This window comes from Pelophylax lessonae (assembly GCF_965119305.1).
Source record: "Pelophylax lessonae genome assembly, chromosome: 7".
Classification (NCBI taxonomy): Eukaryota; Metazoa; Chordata; class Amphibia; order Anura; family Ranidae; genus Pelophylax; species Pelophylax lessonae.
This window is the reverse complement of record NC_138774.1, coordinates 277,193,199-277,217,887: the sequence shown is the minus strand read 5'-3', so window position 1 is coordinate 277,217,887 and position 24,689 is coordinate 277,193,199.

Sequence of the window (24,689 nt, the reverse complement as noted above, 5' to 3'; positions counted from 1 at the left end):
TCTTTTTTTACTAGTATTGGCGGCGATCAGCGATTTTTAGCGGGACTGTGACATTGCAGCAGACAAATCTGACCTTGAGTGACACTTTTTGGGGATCAGTGACACCAATACAGTGATCAGTGCTAAAAAAAAAACAAATGCACTGTCACTGTACTAATGACACTAGCAGGGAAGGGGTTAACATCAGGGGCGATCAAAGAGCTAAATGTGCTCTTAGGGAGTGCTTTCTAAGGGTCCTTTCACACAGGCGGACCGTTCAGATTTTTTGGCGGATCTGAACGGTCACCCCATGCATGTCTATGGGGCATCAGATGTCAGCGGAGACATGTCCGCTGACATCCGATCCATCAAATATGGATGGATGGAAACCCTATTTTCCATCCGTCCAGCGGATCGGATGGGATTGGATGAGAACGGATAGGCGGTCCGTTCCCATCCGATTCCCCCATAGAGATGCATAGGGACCTGACAGCTCCTTCTCCGCACACAGCACTGGGAACAGCTGTCACCCTCCTGCATGGACCTGTCAGAGTCCTATGGGACTTCTATGGGAGGAGTCACTGTACTAATGACACTAATGAGGGGTTAACAGCAGGGGTGATCAAAGCGTTAGATGTGTTCCCTGGGAGTGCTTGCTAACTGTGTGTGTGGGGGGGGGGGTGATTTGACTGGGGGAAGACAGAGATCCGTGTTCCTTCTTAGTAGAAACACAAGATTCCTCTGAAAGAACGGCGGTCTGCCTTGTTTACATAGGCAGACCGCCGTTCTGCCAGCCTTGGGGACGATCGCAGGGTGTCGGCGGACATCGGGCCTGCCGGACCTGCTGATTGGCATCTGCTGTGTCCAATCACAGCGAGAGTGGGTCGCCAGCGGCGCGTGTACGGGTCGCCAATGGCACGTATATATGCGCTGCAGACCTGCAGGTAAAGATCACATACAGGTACGTGATTTTGCACTTAAGAGCCGCCCTGCTGCAGTATATGTACGTGGGGTGGTCCTTAGGTGGTTAAAAGGTAATTCCACTTTTGTGGGGAAAAAAATAGCAAATAAAGAAAAAATTAATACAATGTATACAATTGTGACACAAGTCATATTGTAATTGAATGTTATTAAAAATTTCCTTTCCTTTTCAATCTGCAGCCACTGTAATTTTCTGAAAATGCAATGCAATATGGCCGCCTGGAGGTGTTCTGTGATCTGTTCTTAGTGATCGACCGATATCGGTTTTTCGTTGCCGATACCGATATTTTGGGCAATCCATATCGGTATTGGCTGATATGCGCCGATATTTTTGTACATTTAAAAAAAAAAAATGTATTTTATTTTTTTTTCTTGACAGGTACTCTTGTGGAGGGATCTGGGGGTCTAAAATACCCCAAACCCCTCCTCTGCACTTAAAAGCATTCAAAATGCCAAGTTTGGCTGAATGCTGTAATTTTTTTTAATCTGGCGCCGAGTACCTGGAAGTTGTGCTGAGAGGGTTCTAAGAGTGGTGGTTTAGGGGGATTTGTGTAGGGAGGGGGGAGAAGATTTGTGCTAGAAGGGTAAATTTGAAGGGGGGCTAAGAGTGGTGGTTTAGGGGAGTTTGTGTAGGGGGGGGGGGAGATTTGAGATAGGAGGAAGGGATTTGTGCTTGGAGGGAGTAATTTTTAAGTGAGGGGGAGAAGATGTGCACTAGAAGGGGACATTTTAGGGGTAGAGGATAAAGTAAGGGTGAATTTTTTTTTTTTGGTGGGTGGAGCATTTGAGTTTGGGGGATGGGGGGCAAAGGTTTGTGCTGAAAGGGGGGATTTCAGAAGGGGGGCATATTTGTACTGGGAGGAGAGGGAATTTATGCTTAGGGGTAAGCATGCAGATTAATGCTCAGTGTTTTTTGGGTGGGGGGGGGGGGGGATTTTTGCTGACATATAATGCACAGTTTGGCATGTTCCCCCTGGGCTCTAGATGGCCTTATCCCGGTATTGGGTGTAGGGGGGAGGGTGTTGGGTTGCACACTATGACCTTGTCCTGGTATTGGGTGTAGGGGGTATGGGGGGTATTGGGTTGCACACTATGACCTTGTCCCGGTATTGGGTGTTCGGGTGGGGGGGGTGTTGGGTCGCACACTATGACCTTGTCCCAGTATTGGGTGTGGGGGGGATGTTGGGTTGCACACTATGACCTTGTCCCGGTATTGGGTGTGGGGGGGGGGGGGGATGTTGGGTTGCACACTATGACCTTGTCCCGGTATTGGGTGTAGGAGGGGGGGGGGTGTTGGGTTGCACACTATTACCTTGTCCCGCTATTGGGAGTAAGGGGGGGGGGGGTGTTGGGTTGCACACTATGACCTTGTCCCGGTATTGGGTGTGGGGGGGGGGGGATGTTGGGTTGCACACTATGACCTTGTCTCGGTATTGGGTATAGGGGGGGTGTTGGGTTGCACACTATTACCTTGTCCCGCTATTGGGTGTAAGGGGGGGGGGGGTGTTGGGTTGCACACTATGACCTTGTCCCGGTATTGGGTGTAGGGGGGGGGATGTTGGGTTGCACACTATGACCTTGTCTCGGTATTGGGTGTAGGGGGGGGGGATGTTGGGTTGCACACTATGACCTTGTCTCGGTATTGGGTATAGGGGGGGTGTTGGGTTGCACACTATTACCTTGTCCCGCTATTGGGTGTAAGGGGGGGGGGTGTTGGGTTGCACACTATGACCTTGTCCCGGTATTGGGTGTAGGGGGGGGGGATGTTGGGTTGCACACTATGACCTTGTCTCGGTATTGGGTGTAGGGGGGGGGGGGATGTTGGGTTGCACACTATGACCTTGTCCCGGTATTGGGTGTGGGGGGGTGTTGGGTTGCACACTATGACCTTGTCCAGGTATTGGGTGTAGGGGGGGGGGTGTTGGGTTGCACACTATGACCTTGTCCCGGTATTGGGTGTGGGTGTGGGGGTGTTGGGTTGCACACTATGACCTTGTCCCGGTATTGGGTGTAGGGGGGGTATTGGGTTGCACACTAAGACCTTGTCCAAGTATTGAGTGTACAGGGGGGGGGGGGGGTGTTGGGTTGCACACTATGACCATGTCCCGGTATTGGGTGTAGGGGGGGTATTGGGTTGCACACTAAGACCTTGTCCCAGTATTGAGTGTACGGGGGGGTGTTGGGTTGCACACTATGACCTTGTCCCGGTATTGTGTGTAGGGGGTAGGGGGGGTATTGGATTGCGAACTATGACCTTGTCCCGGTATTGGGTGTACAGGTGGGGGGGGGGGGAGTGTTGGGTTGCACACTGAGCATAATGCACCCCTAAACCCTGCCCTCTGTACCTAATATAATGCACTCCTTAACTCTGCATGTAGTGCACTCCTGAACTCAGCACTCTGTATGTATGGTAGTGCACCCCAGATACAACTGGCCCTTTGAGGGTAATCATACTGCTTATGTGGCCCCCTGATTTTGACACCCCCTGATCTATGGCCTTGGAAGTTCCTACATACAGATGACCTCCAACAACCCACCTTTCCATATCTGTAAGGAGACTTTACAAGTTGACTTCATACGTATGGTATGGAGGAAGTATGGCAGCCTCCATTGGGTGACGTCAGGCTGCTGATTGTCCATACTGGCTCAATGTTACACATGGAAGGGATTCATCATGAAAATTCCTAAAATAGTAAGATTAATAAAAATAAACTTCCACTTTATCTTGTTATTCTTGCCCTGTAAGACTTTCCAGCAGATATTTGGCAGCTTGGTCTCTGGTTCCCCCCGTGCGATATCCAAACATAAAGCACACACAGTGCTAGGCAGACAAAACATGAAGATATTTCATTTATCGCAGTCCTGGAGAGCACCGAGACACCAAAAACTGCTTTAACCTTTCAGCCCCGTTTAGTCCGGTGCGACTTCTCATGCAGTTTGACGGTTTCACCACTTCTGGACCGGAAGGATTTTCCCCCTTAATGACCAGGCCATTTTTTGCGATTCCGTACTGCGTTACTTTAACTGGCAACTGCGTGGACATACGACGCTGTACCCAAATAAAATTGATGTCCTTTTTCCCCCACAAATAGATCTTTCTTTTGGTGGAATTTGATCACCTGTGAGATTTTTATTTTTTGCGCTATAAACAAAAAAAAAGAGCGACAATTCTGGAAAAAAATTTTTTTATAATTTTAGGCCAATTTGTATTCTGCTACATTTGTTTGGTAAAAAAAAATCTCAATAAGTGTATATTGATTGGTTTGCGCAAAAGTTATCGCGTCTACAAATTCCCTCCCCTCAATCCCCTTGTGGTGCCCCCCCCCCCCCCCTTCCCATCACCTCTCATGATACCACAGTGCCCACCCCTCTCATGATACCTGCCCACCCCTTGTCCGGGCCCTGCCTACCAGAGTATCTTTGGAGGAAACCAGAGTACCCTCAACACACCTAGCGAGAGAACATGCAAACTCCAAGTAGTGCTGTAGTTGGGATTCGAACCAATGACCCTAGTGCTGTGAGCTGGAAGTACTAATCACTAAGGCCTAGTTCACACCTACAGTAACTCACAAAAGTGAGTACACCCCTCACATTTCTGTAAATATTTTATTCTATCTTTCCATGTGACAACACTGAAGAAATGACACTTTGCTACAATGTAAAGTAGTGAGTGTACAGCTTGTATAACAGTGTACATTTACTGTCCCCTCAAAATAACTCAACACACAGCCATTAATGTCTAAACCGCTGGCAGCAAAAGTGTGCACACCCCTAAGTGACAATTGGGCCAAAAGTGTCAATATTTTGTGTGGGCACCATTATTTTCCAGCACTGCCTTAACCCTCTTGGGCATGGAGTTCACCAGAGCTTCACAGGTTGCCACTGGAGTCCTCTTCCACTCCTCCATGATGACATCACAGAGCTGGTGGATGTTAGAGACCTTGCGCTCCTCCACCTTCTGTTTGAGGATACCCCACAAATGTTCAATAGGGTTTAGGTCTGGAGACATGCTTGGCCAGTCCATCACCTTTACCCTCAGCTTATTTAGCAAGGCAGTGGTCGTCTTGGGGTCATTATCATGTTGGAATACTGCCCTGCAGCCCAGTCTCCAAAGAGAGGGGATCATGCTCTGCTTCAGTATATCACAGTACATGTTGGCATTCATGGTTCCCTCAATGAACTGTAGCTCCCCAGCGCCGGCAGCACTCATGTAGCCCCAGATCATGACACTCCCACCACCCTGCTTGACTGTAGGCAAGACACACTTGTCTTTGTACTCCTCACCTGGTCATGGGCGTAGGAACCGGGGGGGACGGGGGGGGGGACACATCCCCCCCAGGAAATAATGCGGGGGGGGACGGATATGGTGAAATCCCCCCCAGTTTAGCAGTGGCGCGTCCGAGCGCAGTACAATTGAATGTCCCGCGCTCGGACCGCGCAGCCGCAGACGTGGCGGCCAGGGAGCAGCAGTGCGCCCCGACCCGCCCATTCTGTGACAATAGCGAATGAGAATTCGCTATTGTCACACGGATCCTCCTCCCGGCCAATCAGGGAGCGGGTCCTCCCGCTTCCTGATTGGCCGAAAGGCAAACATGGTGCCATTGGACGAGGAGGAGGCGCCGCGGGAGGACTGAAGACTCGGAGGCGCGGGGAGCCGGGGACTGAAGAGAAGCTGCGAGAGAGGTAAGTGCGGGGGATCGCTGGCACTCTGCAATCATTGGGGGCAATGTGTGGCTGGCACTCTGCAATCATTGGGGGCAATGTGTGGCTGGCACTCTGCAATCATTGGGGGCAATGCTGTGGCTGGCACTCTGCAATCATTGGGGGCAATGTGTGGCTGGCACTCTGCAATCATTGGGGGCAATGTGTGGCTGGCACTCTGCAATCATTGGGGGCAATGCTGTGGCTGGCACTCTGCAATCATTGGGGGCAATGCTGTGGCTGGCACTCTGCAATCATTGGGGGCAATGTGTGGCTGGCACTCTGCAATCATTGGGGGCAATGCTGTGGCTGGCACTCTGCAATCATTGGGGGCAATGTGTGGCTGGCACTCTGCAATCATTGGGGGCAATGTGTGGCTGGCACTCTGCAATCATTGGGGGCAATGTGTGGCTGGCACTCTGCAATCATTGGGGGCAATGCTGTGGCTGGCACTCTGCAATCATTGGGGGCAATTCTGTGGCTGGCACTCTGCAATCATTGGTGGCAATGCTGTGGCTGGCACTCTGCAATCATTGGGGGCAATGCTGTGGCTGGCACTCTGCAATCATTGGGGGCAATGCTGTGGCTGGCACTCTGCAATCATTAGGGGCAATGCTGTGGCTGGCACTCTGCAATCATTGGGGGTAATGCTGTGGCTGGCACTCTGCAATCATTGGGGGCAATGCTGTGGCTGGCACTCTGCAATAATTAGGGGCAATTCTGTGGCTGGCACTCTGCAATCATTAGGGGCAATGCTGTGGCTGGCACTCTGCAATCATTAGGGGCAATGCTGTGGCTGGCACTCTGCAATCATTGAGGGCAATGCTGTGGCTGGCACTCTGCAATCATTAGGGGCAATGCTGTGGCTGGCACTCTGCAATCATTAGGGGCAATGCTGTGGCTGGCACTCTGCAATCATTAGGGGCAATGCTGTGGCTGGCACTCTGCAATCATTAGGGGCAATGTGTGGCTGGCTCTATTGCGGCCGTGTGTGCCGTGAAACGCGTTAACCTTGGATTACCTGTTCCCTGCACTGTGTCTGTCTACCCATGATTTTGAAGAATAAAGGGATCTTATTGCTTTCATTCACCTGAGTGCGGTTCCACTACTTCTCTTGCATCAATCCGGATGACGGGTCTTACCAGCACCAGGCTGGACTGATACACCTGAGCGGCTTTCCCTTTCTCAAATTACGCTGGCACTCTGCAATCATTGGGGGCAATGCTGTGGCTGGCACTCTGCAATCATTAGGGGCAATGCTGTGGCTGGCACTCTGCAATCATTGGGGGTCCTGTCCTGTCCTTGGGGGTCCTTTCCTGTTCCTTGGGGGGTCCTGTCCTGTCCTTGGGGGTCCTGTTCCTTTGGGGGGTCCTGTCTTATCCTGAGGGGTCCTTTCCTGTCTTTGGGGGGTCCTGTCTTGCCCTGGGGGGTCCTGTTCTGTCCTACAAACACAGGCTGGCAGGCGGGTGGAGGGGGGCATGCACAGCGGAGTGGCATCATGCACGACGTCTCACCAGCATAGGGAGAGTGCGCGGCGCGCACCAAGCACCCAGCCTAGGCGGCCAGGCCTAAAGCGCATGCGGGAGTGGCGTCACATGGACAGTACTGACTGACTACCTAGCAGTCTGTCCACTGTGTGTCGGGGACCGGGACCGGACAGTGAGGAGGTTCCGGCGGCAGCGCAAGGCAAGGCACTGGCAGCAAGCATATGCCAGCCCAGCTTGCTGGCCAAGCAGCAGCACCAGCACTAAATTTTATTAATGCCATGGGATTAATTTGGGGGTTCATTTTTATTAATGCCAGGTGGGTTAATTTTTATTAATGCTATGTGGGTTAATTTTTATTAATGCTATGTGGGTTATGTGGGATATAATAAACAAATTCGATGAATTAATTGTATTGCACGCACACACACACACACACACTCTCTCTCTCGCAGTTTACTGAAAAAGCATATACCTGGCGAGTAAAAATGCTGTCCCCCCCAGATTTGTGTGGATTCCTACACCCTTGCACCTGGTTGCCGTCTACACACGCTTGACACCATCTGAAGCAAATAAGTTTATCTTGGTCTCATCAGACCACAGTACATGGTTCCAGTAATCCATGTCCTTAGTCTGCTTGTCTTCAGCAAACTGTTTGCGGGCTTTCTTGTGCATTATCTTTAGAAGAGGTTTCCTTCTGGGATGACAGCCATGCAGACCATTTTGATGCAGTGTGCGGCGTATGGTCTGAGCACTGACAGGCTGACCCCCCACCCTTTCAAACTCCACAGAAATGCTGGCAGCACTCATACATTTATTTCCCAAAGACAACCTCTGGATATGACGCTGAGCACGTGCACTCAACTTCTTTGGTCGAGCATGGTGAGGCCTGTTCTGAGGGGAACCTGTCCTGTTAAACCGCTGTATGGTCTTGGCCACCGTGCTGCAGCTCAGTTTCAGGGTCTTGGCAATATTCTTACAGCCTAGGCCATCTTTATGTAGAGCAGGGGTAGCAAACTCAATTTAATCGAGGGCCAAATCAGCAATACAATTGCCCTCAAAAGGGCCGGTTGTATCTGTAGGACTAGATGTTCAGAGCATCCCATACCCTTACATAATACGTCAGGAGTCTCCCCACCATCAGATGTTGAGTCCCCCACCCTCCCTTACATTACAGTGCACCCCCCTTATCTTGTGCTGCTGCTGGGAAGAAGCTCGAGGCATTACTGGAAAGCAGAAAGCTCAGGGTCTGGAGGAGGGCTGGAGCTCTCCTGCAGGTGCAGGAGAGGTGCAAGGGCCATTTGAAATGGCCCGGATTCGGCCCGCGGGCCTTGTGTTTGACACATGTGATGTAGAGCAACAATTCTTTTTCACATCCTTAGAGAGTTCTTTGTCATGAGGTGCCATGTTGAACTTCCAGTGACCAGTATGAGAGAGTGAGAGCGATAACACCAAATTTAACACACCTGCTCCCCATTCACACCTGAGACCTTGTAACACTAATGAGTCACGTGACACCGGGGAGGGAAAATGGCTAATTGGGCCCAATTTGGACATTTTAACATAGGGGTGTACTCACTTTTGTTGCATTAGTGACTGTGTGTTGAGTTCCAGGACAAGGTCATCCAGCGCCCAGGGCAAGGATGCCAAACTGCGCCCCCCATTCCCTTGGGGTTAGGGTCAAGGCACCCCCCCCTCATCCCTGCAATAAACCATTGCGCCTAGGGCAACCGCTCCTCCTGCCCAGCGCCCAGGGCAACCGCTCCTCCTGCCCACCCCTTGTCCCGGTACTCACGTGAGATACTGTATATTAATATTGTACAGGACACTGGGAATGTGTCCTGGATGGCAGCTACATTTCCCTGACATGAGTTGTGGTCCCTTTAATGGGGTCAGTTGCAGGGCTTTTGTGGTACTCAGGGGTTAAGTCCCAGGTGAGGGAGGCTTGAAAGGCAGCAGAGGGAAATCAGCACCTGAGTCAAGGAAGTGAGTGGGAGAGAGACAGAGACTCACAAGCTGTGTATTGAGTGGAAGCTCTCAGACAAGCTGAGCCATGGGCTGCTAACATTCCCCCTGTGTGGCCTGCCTGGCACCCTGACTTTGGAGGAGCCTGACCCCTGTATGGGACCAAAGACTAGCGGTGAGCCTGCTGCTTTATTTCCAATACCAGCATTTGGACTGTTTATTTACTTTGGCTGAAGTAAGCTGCCTTTTGTTTTGCTGGGAATCAAATCAATGAACTGTTTTGCTTTTACCAAACTGGCTGGCGGTCATTCCAGATCTACCCCAGGCAGGGCCGCCATCAGGGGGGTACAGCCCTTACAGATGTAGGGGGCCTGGGTGTCCTGAAGGGCCCAGTCCTGAGGGATGCCCAGGCTCCAAGTTGACACCTCCCCTTTTTTCCTTTCCTCCCCTACACTGGTAACTAGTCCCGCCTCTTGCTGGTGCCACCCACTGCATTGGCTCCTGACTCCCAGCCTCCCGCTAGCCGCCACTGTCAAAATTATTGGTTGCTAGGATCGCCTGGCATCCTAGCATTCAATCATGAGCATTAACAGGCCCAGGCAAAGAAAAAGGATGTAACTTGGTGGTCAGGCCCAGGGGGCCCAGGCCTAAAGCTGTGTAAGGGGCCCCTACATTTCTGATGGCTGCCCTGACCCCAGGTTACAATATATATGTGTGGCACAATTCCCAGCCGTTTTGCTGGATATGGGTCCCCCTGGGTTACCCCTAGTAACAACAGCACATTTAAGCATGTTCTCCAAGTGTGATCACTGAGACATTGACCAGTCCAGTATCTTTGGGTTTTTTTGTATTTATTTGGTAACTTGGATGGGAGAAGGGATGAGTGGGATACTCCTGGAACTAAACTAGGCACACTAGGAGGAGACACTTGAATATTGCGGTTTGGTGCTGGCTGAATGCACATCAACGCTGACTTGACACTGGTTAACGCTGGCCAGATGCCTTTTAACCACTTGCTGACTGCCGCACGACTATATAGTGCGGCGGTCAGCCTCTCCTGGGCAAAGTGAGGTATGGGTACGTCACTGGCCCACGGGCCTCTAGGGGGCGAGCGCTCACCGCCGGGGGCGCGCTCCCGCCCCCGCTCGTTCCCTGACATCCCCGCACGTGTGACCGGCGGCTCCGATGTCCCCCGGCCACTCGCGATCTCCTGCTGGAGAGGGAGAAAGACAGACGGCTGATCTAAACACAGCCGCCTGTCATTCTCCCTTAGATCATCACTGAGGCTATGCGATCCTGCTATGTAGGATCGTATGTCTCTGTGAGGATCTAACAAGCCACGCCCCCTGACAGTTAGAATCACGCGCCTAGGGACACACTTAACCCCTTGATCACCAATAAAGTTAACCCCCTTCCCTGCCAGTGTCCTTTTTACAGTAACAGTGCATATGTATAGCACTGATTACTGTAGTAATGTCACTGGTACCCCCAAAAAAGTGTCAAAAATGTCAGTCAGGGGTTACTATTTGTCCGCCGCAATGTCGCAGTCCCACAAAAAAAAAAATCGCAGATTGCCGCCATTACTAGTTAAAAAAAAAACAATAAAAATGACATAAATCTTTCCCGTAGTTAGTAAACGCAATAACTTTTGGGCAAACCAATCAAAATAGGCTTATTGTGATGTTTTTTTTTTTTTTACCAAAAATATGTAGCAGAAAACAAATTGGCCTAAAATTTTAAATTTTGATTTTTACATTTTTTTTTTTTTGAGAATTTCATATAAAAAAATGTGAAAAATATTGTTATTTTTTCAAAATTGTCGCTCTTTTTTTGTTTATAGCGCAAAAAGTAAAAATCGCACAGGTGATCAAATACCACCAAAAGAAAGCTCTGTTTGTGGGAAAAAAAGGACGTCAATTTCATTTGGGTACAGCATCGCACGACAGCGCAATTGTCCGTTACAGTCACGCAGTGCCGAATCTCAAAATAGGGTCTGGTCTTTGAGCAGCCAAATCCTCCGGGGCTAAAGTGGTTAACGCTGACTGCTTTTCCGACTAAGAGTCCTCTTTAAGCTCCCCTAAGAACTCCTGCTAAGGTAGCTACTTGAATACACTGCTGCACTGCTGAACACTTCAGGGCCCGCACCGGCGCCCTCTTTCTCTCTCTAATCTTCAGGGCTTAGACACTGGCACCCCCTTTCTAAGCCACCACTACTGGCTAGCTGGCTCCCGAATCCCTTTGACCTTCTGGAGTGGCCCCCTCTCTCAGGCAGACCCCTGGGCAGTTTCGAGTACTCACAATTTTTCCAGGAAACTTCTGCCCAGCAGCTCCACTCGTTCAAAAGCACTCTGGATCCTTCCTGTAGCCCAGCTCAGCCTCTGGTCCTCTAGAGCAGTGGTCCTCAACTCCGGTCCTCGGGGCCCACTAACAGGCCAGGTTTGCAAGAGAACTAAATTACATCACATTTGCTGCTCAGTGATTGCAGTATTTTAGTCTGCATCTCCCCAAGGTAATACTTAAAATATGGCCTGTTAGTGGCCCCCCCGAGGACCGAGTTGAGGACAACTGCTCTAGACCCGACTGCACAGGACACCCTCACTTGCTCCGACAGGAGGAGAGACAGCCGTCAGCCTTCTCCTGGGACTCTGCTTCCAGCCAAAGACCCGTTGTCGCATGCTCCCCTCAGGCTTATACCCAGTCCCAGGTGCATTGCGGCAAACTCCGCCCACTGAGGCAGATATAAGCCCCGGTGTGCTTTTGGCCAGGTTTCCTCCACTGTCCAACAAGAGCCCTCATTGGATACAGTGGGGAGACTCCCCAGACCACACAACAGCCTAACTGACTGATCAGGCCCCCCCTGATAGACAGACAGGGCCACATATATGTTTTTTACCTAGCACCTACCTAGGAGGGTGCTACATATGTAAGCACCAAGTGTCAGAAATAGGCTTAAACCTTAAGTGGTTAATTGCCCACAGTGGGTTCACTGCAATCAAAAAGCAAACACAAGGGCGCACAGGCCTATCGTATTATTCTCCATAAAAGGCTTTATTAAATACAGAAATAAAAATACTCCCAAATGAGTTCTTGGGAAGTGCAAATCACAATACTGAGTTGCCGTCAGCGTCAGAAACGGAAGATGTACCGTCCTCAGTGGCTTGAAATGGGTTACGTGTTTCGAGGCTTAGCCTCTTCCTCAGAGCATCTTCCGTTTCTGACGCTGACGGCAATTCAGTATTGTGATATGCATTTATCAAGAACTCGTTTGTGAGTATTTTTGTTTCTGTATTTAATAAAGCCTTTTATGTATGGAGGATAATGCGCTAGGCCTTGTGTTTGTTTTATGATTGCAGTGATCTCAGGTCAACCTGGTCTTGAAGGGGCTACAAGGCTGAAGCATTTAGGAGAAGCCAAGTGTACAGTCGCTGGTAGCCTCATGTGTGTGGCTGAAGCTGGTCAGAAGGTCACTTCCCTCATCGTTGTTTCCCTCTGGTATCGGATAAATGCTGGCGTTGTAATGATGCCACGGGGATGATGTTTCATATTTTCTAGGAATGCCCGCTGGTCAAACCATTTTAGCAAGCGGTGGCCGGCGTCATCAAACAGCTTACTAACGTGGACATGGCGGATGATCCTGCGGCGTGTCTGCTGCACCTCACCCAATGGCTCGTTAAAGAATACAAGTCCTCTCTGACTATCCAGCTCTTAAAGTGGAGTTCCGGGCCTCAAAATCAAAAAAATCGATTTTGGGCCATCCGCTTGCTAAGGGCCATCTGAAAAAGAAATGGATGCTCCCAATTTTTTTTTTTTTTTTTGGTCACTTACCTTGATATTGAAAAAAATATACTCACCTTCCTTCCACTTCCTCCCTCGGCAGCCGCGGCCCGCGCCGTCACTTCCGGCTTGCGATGACTCTCCCAGGAGCCTCCCAGGAGTCAATGCGCCTGCACCGGCCCCACTCGTCACTTCCGGTGCAAGCGCAGCATTCCCTGCTAAACAGCTTCTGGGCATGCCCAGAAGTTGTGCAAAGATGCCACGCCTGCACCAGAAGTGACGAGAGGGGCCGGTGCAGTGCATTGTGGGACTCCGACACGCTGGCTTCAGCTGCCCACACCTGAGATGGCAGCGCTGGAGAAGACCTAAGTATTTCTTCCTACAAGTGCGACCCGGGACAGTTCAGAGTATCCATTGTGGAATGTACTAGCCCTGACTGTCCCGGGGGTATTTTTATCTAAATTTGACCCTCGAGGCCGGAACTCCACTTTAAATGCTGCCAAGGCCTGCATACCCCTCTGCTGGAGATCACCTGATGAGCCCACGAGATGCGTACCCATACGTCACTTTGCCTGGCCAGGGCTGACCGCCGCAGTATATGCACTTGCGGCGGTCGGCAACCTGTTAATAACATTCAATTACAATATGATTTGTGTCACAATTGTATACGCTATATTGTTTTTTCTTTATTTGCTGATTTTTTTTCCCTACGAAAGTGGAGTTAGTCCCAGTTCCCACTGGGGCAACTTGTCAAGCGACTTAGCCGCCTGACAAGTCACGCTCCATTCAGTCCATTGGAACCGTTCTAATCGTAGCAACTCAAGTCGCTCAGACTTAGAAAAAGGTTCCTGCACTACTTGGGGGCGACTTGCATTGACTTCTATTAGAGAAGTAGTTTGCAAGCCACGCTGAGGTCCCGCTACACGGGGTGGCTTCAGAGTCGGGCAACTTTGAAGCCCCCCCCCCCCGTGTGAACCCAGCCTAACCCTTTAAATCCCCTTTCTTCCCCATTCTTTTGACTTCAGCAAGTCTTCTTCGCCACATCTAGATGCCTAAATGCATTGAGTTGCTGCCATGTGATTGGCTGATTATCAATTTGTGTTACCAAGCAATTGAACGGGTGTTACCTAATAAAGTGGCCGGTAAGTGCATTTTATTACTTTTTAACAAAATTGGGCACAAAAAAATTACAGAGTCACTTATGTAAAAATATTTTCTGCCTGGTAGAAAATCAAAACAGAAATCAAACCTAAAATGTGGTTTGTTGGCTCCTTGAAGCTTCAAACATTTGTCTGCGACTTTGTATGATATTTGGCTTTGGTCATGTTTCAGTCAGTCATTTTGTCAGTACACATCTGTTTGTGTTAATTGCCTTGTCCCTCCCATATTCTTTGCTCTGTCATTATTCAATGATTGCTTTTTCGCTTTTTGGCGCACTGTTTTAGAATAAATTATAACGCAGCAGAAGAAGTAGGACATGTAGTAGAAAGCACAGCCTTTGTTCAACAGTGTCCTTCATCTACAGCAGGGCTGGGGAACCTTTTTTGTGCCAAGGTACATTTGGGTATTTATAAAATCATTCAGGGCCGTAAATTATCAACCTAAAAATTAGCCTGTTATATTTGGTCAAACATTTAATTAATGCAACTGCTTCTATTTGGTGAGGTGTGTGATGTTAGCTTGCTACTCGCAACTGGTTTTCCAGATTTGCATCAGTCAGTCTGGAGCGCAGTCAAATTTTTGTGGTGGTAAGTTTTGAAAAGAACTGCTGGCGGGTACTGCTGGTGGGTACAGCTGGCTGGTACTGCTGGCGGGTACTGCTGGCTCTGGCTGGTACTGCTGTGGGTACTGCTGGCTCTGGCTGGTACTGTTGTGAGTACTGCTGGCTCTGGCTGGTACCGCTGGTTCTGACTGGTACTGCTGTGGGTACTGCTGGCTCTGGCTGGTACTGCTGTGGGTACTGCTGGCTCTGGCTGGTACTGTTGTGGGTACTGCTGGCTCTGCCTTGTACTGTTGTGGGTACTGCTGGCTCTGGCTGGTACTGTTGTGAGTACTGCTGGCTCTGGCTGGTACCGCTGTGGGTACTGCTGGTTCTGGCTGGTACTGCTGGCTCTGGCTGGTATACTGCTTTGAGTACTGCTGGCTCTGACTGGTACTGCTGGTTCTGCTATGAGTACTGCTGGTTCTTGCTGGTACTGCTGTGAGTAATGCTGGTACTGCTGTGAGTACTGCCGGCTCTGACTGGTACTGCTGCGAGTACTGCTGTCTCTAGCTGGTACTGCTGGTTCTGGCTGGTACTGCTGTGAGTACTGCTGGAGGGAAATGCTGGCTAGGAGAAGTGTAGCAGCGCCACGCTGGAGGAAGAGGTGATGTTTCTTGTATTGGTCACAGGCAGAGTGCATTTGATATCACTCCGTCTGTGACTCACTCAGACTGTCATAACGGAGCAGGAACTATACAGGAAGCATCGGCTCCGTTCTGACAGATCAGCTGAGAGAGACACAGACTCCGCTGCATGGGGGGCCGGACCAAATTACTTTGCGAGCCGCATACGGCCCCCGAACCATAGGTTCCCCACCTCTGATTTATAGGGTATTACACACCCGGCAAATGCACTTAGCAGTGAAATGTCTCCCATTAACAAGAACTAGCAAATAGTTGAAGTACTTTCATCGGGGCTCTAAGGAATTGAAATTTAATTATTAATTATTATAATTATTAATTTAATTGAAAAGGGGGGATAGATACTAAAGGGATAACTAATTCAGAGAGAAATTCCTCTTATGGCCTGTACGCACGATCCAAAAATCCATCCAATGTGAAAATTGGAAAAATTGGAAAATTGGAAAATCATCCATTTTTCTTTGCATGCTAATCGCATATCGAAAATGAAGAGTTTACTAAAGTTACTAAAATTCTCGTACGAATGGATAAAAATTCAGAAGTAACGTAATCCGTTGTAGTGTATTTGTTTTCGAAGGACAACTATACTGATGAACCTGTTTCGGACCGCCCGCCGCAGATATACTGCGGCAGGCAGCCCCTCCTGCCCTACGTCTGTTGCGCGCCTGCTGCTAGGGGGCAAGCGTGCGCCGCCACCGTTCTCCTGCCTCCACTCGGAGGATTAACCTTTTCCAGGACCGCCCGCCGCAGATATACTGTGGCAGGCAGCCCCTCCTGCCCTACGTCTGTTGTGTGCCTGCTGCTAGGGGGCAAGCGTGCGCCGCCGCCGTGCTCCTGCCTCCACTCGGAGGATTAACCTGTTGCGGACCGCCCGCCGCAGATATACTGAGGCAGGCAGCCCCTCCTGCCCTACGTCTGTTGCGCGCCTGCTGCTAGGGGGCAAGCGTGCGCCGCCACCGTTCTCCTGCCTCCACTCGGAGGATTAACCTTTTCCAGGACCGCCCGCTGCAGATATACTGCGGCAGGCAGCCCCTCCTGCCCTACATCTGTTGCGCGCCTGCTGCGGCCGTGCTGCTGCCTCCACTTAGCAGTGGGGACTCCGATGCACCCACGATCGCTACCCGCTGAGAGAGAAGGACAGTCAGCTGTTGTAAACCCAGCTGACCGTCCTTCTCCCTGGAATGATCACAGAGCGCCTGTGATCCTTCTATATAGGATCACAGGTCTCTATGATCATTTCAAAAGCCCATCCCCCATACAGTTAGAAACACTCCCCTAGGCCAACATTTAACCCCTTGCCTGCTAGTGTCATTATTACAGTAACAGTTCATATTATTTTTAGCACTGATTACTGTAGTAATGTCACTGGTCACCCCAAAAGTGTCAAAAATGTCAGTCAGGGGTCCGATCTGTCCGGCGCAATGTCACGGTCCCGCAAAAAAATCGCAGATCGCCGCCATTATTAGAAAAAAAGAAAAACAATAAAAATGACAGAATAACTTTTGCGCAAGCCAATCAACATAAGCTTATTGCGTTTTTTTTTTTTTTTTACCAAAAATATGTAGCAGAAAACAAATTGGCCTAAAATGTTGAAGAAAAAAATTTGATTTTTTATTTTTTTTTGGGGGGGGGGGGGGAATGTTATATAGCAGAATGTGAAAAATATTGTTTTTTTTTTTTTCTATCAAGTTCTGGCCGAAAAAAGGCAGCAAATATGGAGCATAGATTTACAGTATATATATATATATATATATACACCCTTGTGCATGAGACCTTAATAAGTATCTGTAAATTCCTGCTTTTCTCAATTGAATCAGAGGACTAAAATTGGCTAACGCAGAACAGATCTGACAATTATTAATAATCTAACAATAATTAATTCTGTTCAGTCCTGGCCATGGGTTCACCTAGATGCCTCGAGTGTGAGTAATGCAATTATCTCATTGTCTTAGGATGAGAACATCATTTAGCGGTGACGGAGAATCCTTTCCTAAATCAAAGGCTTGTAGGCTCCTGCCCCTGGGCTCTTTAAATAAAACCGCTCTCCTGCCATGAGGAATTAGTCACACAATCTAAGGTGGGTTCAAAAGATGATCTCCTGAAACACTCCAGTTTTCTAGAGTCCCTCCTTTCCTCTGCAAGTAGCTGAACTCAAACATCAAACGGTATGTTGCAAACAGCAGCAGTAACACGGCTCTGTAGGATGTCAGACAGTCCTTCGGAAACCACAGAACAAATTAATCCCATGTACTGTACATGTGGTAAAGCTGAACTGCTAATGTAAACCAGGACATGTTACCATTTCCAGTTTTGGATAGAGCAAGGAAAGGTTAAATCCCCTGCCAGGTTTATTTCCTTGACATGTCCCCACTGGGGAGATTTCCTCTTAATTCCTGTGCAGAAACACAACAGGAAGTGAGATAAAATCTTTCCAAAGTAGAGGAATTACCCCCCCCCCCATTAGATGGTGGTCACTGAAACGGCATCCTAAAATTTCCCCCTCCTGTTTTGGAGATGTAGCAATACCCCCGTAAGGACTGCTGGATATGGACTCTGTGGCCTCCCCTGGTTACCAACACACGGTTATGGTCATGTAGTAGTGGTCGACCGATATCGGTTTTTCGTTGCCGATACCGATATTTTGGCCATTGCATATCGGTATCGGCCGATATTTTTGTACATTTAAATTTTTTTTTTTTTTTATCACTTGACAGGTACTCTTGTGGAGGGATCTGGGGGTCTAAAAGACCCCAGACCCCTCCTCTGCAAATTTGGCTGTTTTGAATGCTGTGATTTTTTTTAATCTGGCGCCAAGTACCTGGAAGTGGTGTCATGACATCACTTCCGGGTTTTTACATGGAGACCCGATCAGAGCCGAATGAGGCTTTGATCAGGTCTTCGGTGGCCATGCAGGCTGGTTGCCCGGGTCTCCCGGTGGGACAGGAGATCCGGGCGAGCTACAGAAGGTGGCAGGAGGGGGGGCGTCCCCTCCCGCTCCTTGTAATGACAGCTGTGCAGGCTGGTTGCCCTGGTCTCCCGGTGGGACGGGAGACCCAGGCGAGCCGCGGAAGGTGGAAGGAGGGGGGGCGTCCACTCCCGCTCCTTGTAATGACAGCCGATCGGCTTCTCAACCGCATCAGTTGTCATTACAAGACAGCCGACCGTCGGCTATGGATGCCGGTACCGGGGTGATGCCTCTAGCTACCCCTAGCTTTACCGAAATATCAGCAATATCGGCTACCTTGGTGGCCAATTCCGATATATCAGGGAAAGCGCAGATCGGCCCTCGATATATCGGCTTTGCCGATAATCGCTCAATCACTATTATGTAGCCCTGCCCCCTAGGGAGCAGCTGAGATTGGATTCCCCTGGGTTACCCATAGCAATAGTCTGTTAAACGTATAACTTTAAGTCCTTGGCTCAGTCAATGAACAGTCCAGGGGATTTGGTTTTTTGTGCTTTATTAGGAACTGGGATGGGAGAAGGGATGAGTGGGATACTCCACTATGCACAAATCCTGAGGACAACTAGCTGTTGTGTGTGCGGCAAGGCTGCTGCTTCACCTTGCCCCTGAAGTGAAGATAAAGAATGTGAACTCGGTTTTAGGTTATTCTTCAGGGTCTAACTTGGCACCCCCTTTCTCACTTGCTGTGTGTGCTAGCTCCTGTCTCTCACCGAAGTGGTCCCCTTCCTGGGCAGACCCCTGGCAAGCTCCCTGGTACTCACGGACACTGTTTTTCCTCAGGTTGCTCTGCTACTTCCCCCACCGTCAGTATCCTCTGGACCTCCTGGCTCAGCACCACAATTCTGGTCCACTAGGCCGACCGCATGTGACCACTTTCCACATTGACAGTAGGAGAGACAGACGTCACCGTCCTTCTGGGACCTGGCTTCCCGCCCAAAGACACCCTGTCACATGTGCCCTTGGCTTTTATGACCTATCCCAAGATGTACCACTCTTGTGCCAACCAACTTGGCTAACCACAAAAGCCTGTGTGTCACTGGCTGGGTTTCCTCCACTGTCCAACAGGCTCCCCTATTTGGATACAGTGGGGAAACAAATCACCCACTGGACATATGCAACAGGCATAACTACAGATCAGACTCTCCTGATAAGCAGACAGAGCAAAACTATGCATTTCCTAGCACCTATCTAGGAGGGTGCTACAGTTAAATAAAGCTCTTGGATCCCTCCTTGCTCCTGTTGGCTCTTGACAGAAATAAACAGACTAGGAGTGTTGGTTTTTTGTGGTTTATTGGTATTTGGGACAGGAGAAGGGAATAGTGGGATACTCCAATTTAACTATTCACAACATTTGAGGACTTCGATCTTCAAATCTCTGTTGATAGACATGGAACAGCCAGGCTGTTCACCCTGCCACTGGGATGAATGGGGTTCAGTCTCTTGTTTAATTTACTCTCTCAACAAGGAGACTTGATGGACGATCACCAACAAGGAGACTTGATGGACGATCACCAACAAGGAGACTTGATGGACGATCACCAACAAGGAGACTTGATGGACGATCACCAACAAGGAGACTTGATGGACGATCACCAACAAGGAGACTTGATGGACGATCACCAACAAGGAGACTTGATGGACGATCACCTATCTTCAGGACACTCTCTCTAGCACCCTCTTCCTGCTGACACCCGTCCACGGACTCTCCTATGAGCCGGGTTGGCCCCCCTCAGGTCAGGCCCCTTGACACGTACGTTCTGTAATCACTGTACTGCAGAAACAGGACCTCCAGTGTCAACCCTCTCAGTCCCCTTCCCTGGACCTCTGGGTTTAGCTCCTATCGACCACTCCTCCGGTCCCCAGGGCTACCTCCGTAGACCGCATGGCACCTCTACAGAGGAGGAGGCAGCCGCCCCCTCCCTCCGGGACTCCGCTCTCCAATGAAAGATCCCAAGCACATGTGCTCCTGGCTTTTATACAGTATCCCAACATGCACTGGGACAGCCTGCCTTCTGCCAATCATCAGGACTGCATCAAAAGCCTACGCATTTGTCAGGTTTCCTCCCACTGTCCAACATGGACCAGTGTCAAACACTCTCTAGACTGAATGAATCTCATACTGAGCACCATGAGCAGACCTCACTAACAGATCCTGCTCTCTGGTAGGCAGAGAACAATATAGATTTTCCTGCAGCCCCTCTGGTAAGCAGACAGAGCTCAAAACTATACTTTCTCACTAGCACCTACCTAGGAGGGTGCTACACTGTATACCATATACCATATTCCAGGAGGGTGCTACATTGTATACCATATTCCAGGAGGGTGCTACATTGTATACCATATACCATATTCCATATACCATAGTAACATCTGACAAAATGATCTAAAAGCACTGAAGCAGCAGAAATTGTGAAAATTAATGTTTGTGTCATTCTCAAAACCTTTGGCCCATGGCTGTAATATGAGATCACTTACACAGCGGAAAATTTAAAACGGTTTACTGAGGCCAAAGATTTGACTTTTTAAACTTCTCTACTTCTGACTAATCTGGCCTGCAGGTACAATGCATCCACTTCAAACTGCGTAGGCCAATTTAGGAAACACCTAATGGACCGTTTCCTCACACCTGATAAGCCTGCCTTCCAGCTCTGCTGCTGCTTCTCTCCTATTACAAAGATTTGCAGAGATCCCAGCTATTCCTAGTTTTTAGGGACAGGATTTGGTGGAAAATCCCTGATTTATTTGAACATTAGGCAACTTTATATAAATTAATTTTGTTCTTAGGATATAAAGCTGGCCATACGCATCGTGTGAGGTTTGGGCTACTCAGTATTCCCCGGGATCACGTCAGAGATTGGGTTCGGTCCAATCCCATTACCTATTTTTAACTTATCCCTCGGTTGAATAGGGGGTAGGTGGTGGTTGGCTTTGACTTGGAAGGTCTGCTACACAGCTATGATTAATGCTTCACTGGCCGAAACGCGTCGGTAAGATTTTAGTCGTTATAAAAAATATATACTGTGTGTATGTGTGTAATAAATAAATGGTATCCAAATGCTTTTTCATGGTATTATGTGTGGCTGAACTCAGACGGTAGTGACGGACAATATATAAAATGTCCTTAAAGCGGAGTTCCGCCCCCCCCCCCCTCCAAAAATTAAAAGTCAGCAGCTACACATACTGTACACATACTGTAGCTGCTGACTTTTAATATTAGGACACTTACCTGTCCTGGAGTCCAGCGATGTCGGCAACAAAGCCGATGTTTCCATCAGCTGTCGGGTGCTGCCGCCGCCATTGCTGGTAAGGGAACCCGGCAGTGAAGCCTTTGCGGCTTTGCGGCAAATCTTTTTTTTTTTTTTTTTTTTTAGTTTTGAATGGAGTGGAGAGGGACTAGAACACCTGTCAGTTTTTATTGCTGTCTGTGCCCCCCCGTTCAGGATACCCATCCCCCCCAAAAAAAGAAAAATTGTCCTATTTACTATCATCAATCATCATTGAAAGTAAAGGTAAAATAAATTTCAAAATTCCTCAGAAAAATAATAAGAGGGGAAATCTTCCAATGTTGACACTAGTTCAGGTGACCTGGGGGTCCCAAAATAATTCCCTTCATTTGCAGAGATTTCCTCTCACTTCCTGTTTGGCTATGAGACAGGAAGTGAAGGGAAATCTCCACAATGGGACACAGATGCACTAGACATAGATGGCAAAAACAATCATCTGACAGCGGTTATAACCCCCTTTTGCTCTATCCAAATGAAGCAAAAAGTTTTGCCTATAGTTCGAATTTAATAGTCCAGGCCTAAATAATCCAACTCCTTTTAACGACCAAATCCCGCCCCCTTCAGCAAGGCTAAAAAATGTAACACAAAGGATATATAGATCAATGTAATATGTGATCTTATTTTAGAAATAAATACAATAATTCTCACTGAAAAAAAAATTTCTATACAATTTTATGACAAAAAAATTGAATTCCTGAGTTAAACTGTAACTCCACTTTTGTTGAGAAAAAAAACATTCCCCTCTGGGTGATCAATGTACATTGCAAGGATTTTACCAAACTTTGTTGCAGATTCCTAACTTTTGTTATTCTGAAGAAATCATTGTTTGTTCCTCTGTGCTGAGTGGGTCTAATGGGAGTGGTTTCATAATTATCAATCAGCTGTGGCAGCTGCGGGGCTCTAATGAGGGAAGCTGCTGGGCCTGCATCCCTTTAGATGTGTTCCTATTGGGAGTATCTCACCAAAAATGAAATTTTTGTTGCAGGGGATGCCAGAAATCTGACTTGTATCTTAGGCAGACTTCTGGGAAAATCAGTGAGCCAATCACACAAGCAGGAAATGATGTTTCTGGGGGTGTGGTCAGTATACATTCTGTGTACAGAACACCTCCAGGCGGCCATATTGCATTACATTTTTAGGGTGCCTTGAGGTTTCTTCAGGGGTGCCTCAGCAAAATTGCTGCAAAATTATATACAAGCCAGCGTGTGGATGAAACCTGCCTTTTATTGCACAAAGCCACAGGTTTTCATTCTACACCATTACTTCCTTCTAGCTGCCAGCGACCAATGGCATCAACAGTTGCTAAGGAGGATGTCAGTCGCCTGCATAGCATCCTTGTTTGGCCCTCCCTTGTCTCTCTCCATATGTTTTGGGATCCCATTAGCTGAGTGATGAAGAAAAACTGAGGAAGAAGAGGAACATTGGAATACTAGTCAGTACTAGTTTGCACCTCAAACAAGTGGATTTGGGGGGGCAGCAAAACCCACACCCCCCGTGGGACGGCCAGCCGGCATACAAATCCACCCCCCCTAGGACAGACGGGATTCTCCTCCAGCCGGCCGTGCGTCTCCTCCCTCTTCCTGGCCAATGGCCAGTAAAATCACTTCTCTTTTCAGCCAATCGGAAAAAGGGTCTCACGACCTGAGTGGCTTCCTGAGTGGCTGGGAGGAGAATCAGTGTGATAATAGCAAATATTCATTTGCTATTGTCATACAACTGGGTGGGCTCAGGGTGCAGTGCTCTGTGCCCTGAGCCCACCCTTTTTTGAAGCCTATTAATCACGTGCTTCAAAAAAAAAACCCATTGGAATCCATGTGTCCGGCACCCTGCATGTAGATTAGGGGGCCGGATGCATGGATGGGGGGGGGGGGCGCCTGCGCCCCCAATGGACGGGCCGCCACTGCCTCCAACGTTGGGTATCCTACGTGTGGGGATGTTGCTGCATTATGTAAAACTATTAGAGTAGTTTTTACATTTTAGAATGGGGTGCCTCAAGAATGTCCATCGTTTTAAAGGATGCTTCGAGACTGTACCCAATTTTGGAGGGTGCCTCAAGATTGTCAATAATTTTACAGGGTGCCTTGACTGAAAAAAGGTTGAGAAACACTGGTATAGAGCCATTATGACAAAGGGACAGTGGACTTGAACCCTGTAGAGCACATATGTCAGACACAAGGCCCACGGGCCGAATCTGGCCCTCCAGGCCATTTCATGTGGCCCTTGCACCTCTCCAGCCCTTCTTTGGGCCTCCTCCAGACCCTGAACTTTCTGCTTCCCAGCTCTGCCCCCAGCTTCTTCCCAGCAGCAACATAAGTTAAAGGGGTGCACTTTGATGTAAGGGAGGGTGGAGGGGCACTCTTGACATCTGAGGGGGTTGGGATACTCTGGATGTCTAGTATTACAGATACAACCGGCCCTTGAGGGCAATCATAACGCTTATGCGACCCTCGATGAAGTTGAGTTTGACACCCCTGCTGTAGAGGAAGAGTGACATCCTGTGGTTAATCCTGAAATAGGTCAGAATGACAGGCTGCAAAAAGTTAAATTAGAACTCCAGAAAGTGCACAAAAGTTATTTCTAGTAATAGGAACTGTTTGTACTTCTTTTGAAAGAAATGTCCGCAGACCAACTTTTGGAGTTTGGGCAACAAAAGCCTCCGAGTGGCACTGATATGGGAGTTGCTTTTCCTGACTCGATCGGCTCCAGGGTTAGTCTATAGGGCTAGAATGGAACCACAACACTGCCTTGGTTTTTAACCACTTAAGCCCCGGAAGGTTTTACCCCCTTCCTGACCAGGCCCTATTTTGCGATTCGGCACTGCGTGATTTTAACGGACAATTGCACGGTCGTGCGACGCTGTACCCAAATGAAATTGACGTCCTTTTTTTTCCCCACAAACAGAGATTTCTTTTGGTGGTATTTGATCACCTGTGCGATTTTTACTTTTTGCGCTATAAACAAAAAAAGAGCGTAAATTTTGAAAAAATAACAATATTTTTCACTTTTTTTATATGAAATTCCCCCTCCCCAAAAAAAAGTAAAAATCAAAATTTTTTAACATTTTAGGCCAATTTGTTTTCTGCTACATATGTTTGGTAAAAAAAAATCGCAATAAGCGTATTTTGATTGGTTTGCGCATAAGTTATTGCGTCT